Below are 6,328 nucleotides of genomic sequence, written 5' to 3'. Positions count from 1 at the left end.
AATGCTATTTTACTTACTGAATGAACTTAATTATCAAACTTCTGATGATTATTTGAATAGTGTTGCTGTTATGTATATTAGAGCGTTTAATATCTTTTTAAATAAGATTTCGCTCGACTTCCTTCTTTTTAATCACAATAACATCTGATTATAAAATTACGAAATAATTAATTGGCGAGTCCCAGCATTTCATCTCTGTTTGAAAAATAATCATTTGTATGCCAGAAAATTACATCAACATAAACTGTTTCTCATAAACTTTAATATTTATACCATCCAATAATTGTCTGCCTGATATATATCGCTTCTTTCATGAGCTTTACTTAACATTTTGTTGGTGGAAACAATGTTAGAAAAAAAATTTACGGAATTTTCCTTTTAAAGGTAGGAACAATTTTGTTTTTGTTTTCTTTCTATTTGTTCGGGTATTTTATTTCAAAACCTTTTTCAAATCTGACCGTTTGGCCAAACACTGAATTGATTAAATATTCGTTGGAATTAACATTTAGTGAGAAACAGGTTTCCGTCGTTATATCTTGAGTCCAAAGGCGACACGTTATCTTTTATTTCCTTCTTATATACAGTATCATGCATAAAATGACTCGAAAATATTAAAACAGTGTCTATGAATTAACGGAAATTTTTTTTTGGAATAAAAACAAAAGTCAGTCCTATATAAATCTGAGACTACTATATAACAGTAGTCTCAGTATATACGAATTACTCACCATTTTTTTTTAAATCTGTTAGGTATGAGTAAAAAATTAGAAATTATTGTATTATGTTCAAAGAAAAAAATCAACATAATTACCATGTACAACATTTTACAAAGTGCATGCGACAACAACCAAAGTAGTCATTTGGTCCAAAGTGACCCGGTAAGCGGATATATGTATATATTTTTATTAACTGTAATTTTAATTTGTATGTCCACTTACCATCGTAGTATATACACCTAAAAAGTATACAAAACAACACCAATATTAGATAAAAGGATGCAGTAAATAAAAGTATCAATAAATATTTTTGATAACAGATATCTTTCACTTGTATGATGTAAAATAAATCATATCAATCTATTTTGATTTTACTACAAACAATCTTAAACAAATTACACTTAATTAAAAACCGAACCATAGTTGTTTATTTCTAAAATTTCAAAGTTGACGCAGGTTAAGTATTAACAAAAGACTGTGTAGATATGCATGCATCCAAGATGACTATCACTATTGAAATTTCAGAATTATACAAGCTCAAATCGAAAGTGTTGTTTTTATTTATGATAAAAACAATAAACGAAAAGCAAATATGGCAGACAGCAACCAACGACAACCACTGAGTTACAGGCTCCTGACTTGGGACTTTCACTAAGATGGCACAGTGTTGTAGCAGCACAATATAAAATCAATTTGGAGGTGACTTGTCTGATCGCCGTGACACGAAGCACAAAAAAAATACAACCAACATAAAGAAAAAAAACACAGTGTATTAATTTAAGAGTACTTGCAGTTAATAAAAACTAGTTAAAAGCTAATTTCAACTAAAAAAGTCATCGTGTTTTCCGATACTTAAGTATTGAAAGCTTACGTCAACAGATATAAACAATTCACCAAAGTTTCATGAAAACTGCTGAAAGCATTTTTGAGTTATTGTCCGAAAACTGGAAAATCCCCCCTTTTTTAATGAATAAAACCCCATAACTCGGAAACCTAAGATCTAAAAGCTATAAAAACTGAAAGGGAGCTCATGTCAATAGATACAAACAATTCACCAAAGTTTCTTGCAAATTTGTGAAAGTGCTTTCGAGTTATTGTCCAAAAACTGGAAAATCCCCCTTTTTTAATGAATAAAACCCCACAACTCGGAAACGTAAAATCTAAAATTTATTGGGGTGTAAAAGCGTTGACCGAAGCACATTTTGTTTCCGCGCTTCATACACCTAAAAATGTGCGCACGGTCAACGCTTTTACAACCCTATAAAACTACTAGAAGCAGCATTCAATATTTATAATTATATTTTTTTCTAGGATCATGATACACGATTTCTATCAAGTTTTTCTTTTGTTTACCTGTGCACTTTATTGTGGAAGCTCGTGTCATCATGAATATTACATTTCATGTTGAATGAAGATTAATTTCAGAATGACGCGAGATTGTTGTAGCCAATCAAAATAACGTATTATAATGAAACATACATGTAATGTAATCATTAAAATACCAATTAGTACACATCCAACAGATTAAGTATAGAGACGTCATAAACAGCCTGAAAAAAAGCCATGTGCTATACCAAAATATAAGTATAGCGACCATAGTGGTTCTTAACTGCACGTATATCAAACTATCAATACATGTTTATTATAAAAATAAGGAGATGTGGTGTGATTGCCAATGAGACAACTATCCACCAAAGTTCAAATGAAGTCAATACTGATGGTAAAGGGATATTTTGTGCAAAATGTTTGTAATTTTTATTTCCCGTGATTACGTGATTAAGGGACGACATCAAAAGTTCAATGTAGGATAAAAAACTTGATTGATATAGATTTTTCCTGGACCCCCCACCCCCTTTTGTAACTTAGTTTGGAAAATATTGATTAATCGGTATAGCCATATGCCTTGAAAGAATGTTTTGAATGCATTTTAGCATGCAATATCATGAGTGTCGTTTCATTAACAATGATTGATTGTTAGTTGCTTAACATTCAGCGCAGGCCTGAGATGGAGAGTGGACATGGCAAAATCCATACATGATGACTGAAGCGTACATGAAATTATCTCTGTAATTCTAAATATATATCCTATACATGTATAACATTTTTCATCCGTTCCCAGTAATTCTATATTCAAAATTGGCATTTTAATAATTACGGTCCAAGTGACATAGATACTATGAAACAGTTTACATAGTCATTGGTTTGTCTTCACCAACTCCATTACCCCCGAAAAGTAAAGGCAAAAAAAAACAACAAAACCAAACAGGAAACGGTTAAACGAGGTAAGCGCAATGACATTTGTAAATTTTTCAAATTCCACAGAATCTGGAACACATACTAAGAAATATACACGTTGTACGTTTATCTGTCTTTCTTCTCTATTCTCTCTTTCTAAAAAAAAAATGCGATATTTGTCTCAATGGAAGCTACACCGTGGTGAAATCAGTTCTAAATTCATTCATTTTTCCTCGAAGGGACTTCAAAATATTCAAAATATAACTTTTATTGACTCGATCCAATTGTTCAAAGGCTTTCCATATTATAGAAAATTGTTTATTGTTGACCTCTAAGCTGATGTTTTTTTACATAATCGTGTTGTTTGGTTGCTGTCTCAGTTATAGGCATACCTCATATCTCCTCTTGTTTATATTTACATTTAGTTATGTTGAAATAAAACTAATATCAATAATGGTAATTTGCAATTTTCATTTCAATTTAGATGCCGTGGACGCTAAAATGTATTCCCATCCTTTCAAAAATAAAGGAAAAGGTTTCCTGCAGAATACAGTCGTTTCTAACTCTTTATCTATCAGCTTTAATGTTTGTGATAGCAGTTTCTACAAATGAATGGTTTGTATGTGGAACCAAAGTGAAAACTGGCATATGGAGTATATGTCTCTTCCAACCAGCATCGAACCACTGGAAATGTGATTCTTTTAAATCTGGTAAGAAAAGGAATAGAATAGAATAAAATAAAATGATCTGCAAGAAATAAATAAGAAAATGAAATGCAAATAGAACCGTCAAGAAAATAATGTATGCCAAATATATTACCAAAACTCGTGAGCTTATGATCGAGTTTATATGTACGTGCACGCGAGGTTAATATAGGTCTAAATTTTAATCAGATTGTAAGTTTATTATCAGAGAATTAAAGAAATGTGTGTTATAAATCTTGTCAGTACGGAAGCACTGACTCATGAGCTGACGATAGATCTTCGGTGACTAGCAGTCTATCAACAGCGGTATAGATCGACACAGTCATAATATTGAGATATAAAACATTATACATTTGGTGCGTCCAAAGCGCTTTCTGGATTTAACTTCATTTGGAGAGATCAAACCCATAAAATTGAAAGTTTGCAAACACAAAATGCATCGCTTCGTTACAAAATTATAAAGTAGCAATAAAAGAGACCACACAGGAATGACCACACACAGAATTCTGCAAATGTTATGGCATGTAATGCTGTTAACTTCGACATATTTTCAAAGAATAATTATACCTTGTATTTACCACAATCTAATTAAAATATAGAACTCGGATGAGCGTATGTAGTTTAACGAAATCCGAGTTCTATATTTTAATTAGAGTGTATTTACCAATGTTTCCTAGTACAATTACAAAAGTTCTATCACAACCTGTGTTTTTGTGCTTTCGTTGAAAGTTCCAGAGACGTTATTGAAACATGGCATTTTAAGCAACTTATTTTTTTCTCTAAGAATTGAGAGAGAAAAGCGGGCATTTATATATATATTACAACTTAATGAATAATAAGCAATAGTAGTATTTGTTTTTTTTAATTTTTTCTCTCTAGATTTTGCAGTGGCTGTTCAGGCATTTTCGATGATGTGTATTTTTGGATATGTTCTAACTGTAGTATTTCTTGTCATCTTTATAAAATGTCCAACCTCAACATCTACAATGTTCTCTCTGACATTGTCTTTATGTTTGCTGTGTTTAAGTATAGGTATGTAATTTAATGTTATATATCGTATATAGAACGTGAAAAGATCGATGTTCTTACATCATCAGTCCATGGAAGTATTATATTGAATTCAATATAATACTTCCATCATCAGTCTAACGATAGTCATCCTTTGAACTTTGGAGGATTGTTGTCTCATTGGCAATCATACCATATCTCCTTATTTTTTTAAGTATATATTTTTTTTTTTATCCGAAATCTATTTTGAAAGAGCTGCTCTGACCTTTTCTGAGAAGACTCAAACATCTTTGAAATATATAGAAAGCTGAATATTGTAGTCTAAGTAGTCTTTTCTTAGTAATAAGTTTTAGCACGATAAATAGATGTGGAATAAGTATGAATAAAAGGATTTATGGTGTACACATCATTGAGACAGCAACCCCCCCCCCTTTTCCCAAAAAAAAAGAACATACACCGAAACCATTGTGAAATATCCTGAACTCAAAAGAATATGAAAATGTAACATCCGTACTCTTCCAATTCACTCAATTTCATTCCAGACTTTTAAGGGAGTTTGTATTGGACACAGCTTGAATTTTATGTGTTTGCAATTTGTTGATATATTTTCGTTTGTGTATGCCTGTCTGACTGTCTTTTCATAGAACTGGAATTCTTTTTTTGAACATACATGAAGATAACATCTTACAAATTTAGCGGTCTGAAGCGTTTTTCTGGATTCACCTTCATCGGTTATCAATGCTCAAATCCAAATATTTGAAAGCCAGTGATGTATAAATACATAGAACGCTAGGAACTAGAAGACCTAAAGGGACATAAAAAGAAAAGCCAAACTCGTCTCAGTATTATGTAATATAAACATCTGACATATAACCTTACTACTTTTTGACATTCCAGCATGTTTACAGATGATGACAATGATAGTGTATGCCATCAAAGTTAAAGATAGTATAATCGATGTTATCAGAATGAACTTCTCTCAACAGAATTCATCCATGTCATGGTCCTTTGGTTTAGCACTGATCTCTGTTGTCATGACAACTGTATCAGCCGTTCTAGCCTTCAGCGAGATAAGAAAAATAACCGGCGGAGACACAGTTGGTGTCTCAGATGGGGTCTGAACCTCAGCATGTTTACACCATGTTGTTTGAGACATATACATTTGTTGCTTAAAATTTGCTTGCCAGATTTGTTATATAAAATATTTAGTGCTTCAATGTTAAAGAAGAATATAGATTGTTTTATATAATATTTTTAGTTTTTTATGTCAAAGATGATATGCAGCAATTTAATTTTAAGAAAAGTACATATCTATTTATAGTATTTGTCATTTCAGACAATCTGAACCAAAAAGGTCATGTATGCTTCCATTAGCCTACCTTCTTCAAATAGTAAGCTGTTTCACTTGCTCTGCATACACCATCAAAACTTTTGAACAAGGTATGGCCAAGATAAGTAACTCCTCAAAGTCCCATAGAATCAAAACGGCTGTGTTTTCCTCATAATTTTACATGTCCTATTATCCGTCAAAACTAGGTTACTGCAAACCCAAGTATCTGTTAACTATCCCTCAAATTTGAGTTTCTGTTTTCCCCACAAGACTTTATGTGACCTTAATCTTTGACCTTGAATTTAAGTAGGATAAGAGTTTTAATCTCTCAAGAT

The 6,328-nt window shown here is 31.8% G+C and overlaps 1 long non-coding RNA gene across 1 annotated transcript; it reads left to right on the top strand.

The window, feature by feature from the left end:
• Positions 1-313: 313 nt before the first annotated feature.
• On the top strand, positions 314-5,912 carry LOC127726514 (uncharacterized). The gene is made up of 4 exons (XR_007993554.1): positions 314-384; positions 3,436-3,661; positions 4,535-4,687; positions 5,561-5,912. It is a non-coding gene; the product is annotated as an uncharacterized LOC127726514 (long non-coding RNA).
• Positions 5,913-6,328: the final 416 nt, after the last annotated feature.

Source organism: Mytilus californianus, unplaced genomic scaffold (assembly GCF_021869535.1).
Source record: "Mytilus californianus isolate M0D057914Y unplaced genomic scaffold, xbMytCali1.0.p SCAF_1, whole genome shotgun sequence".
In the NCBI taxonomy this organism is placed as follows: domain Eukaryota; kingdom Metazoa; phylum Mollusca; class Bivalvia; order Mytilida; family Mytilidae; genus Mytilus; species Mytilus californianus.
The sequence above is the reverse complement of the archived record's forward strand: the minus strand, read 5'-3'. Positions and strand labels throughout refer to the sequence as shown.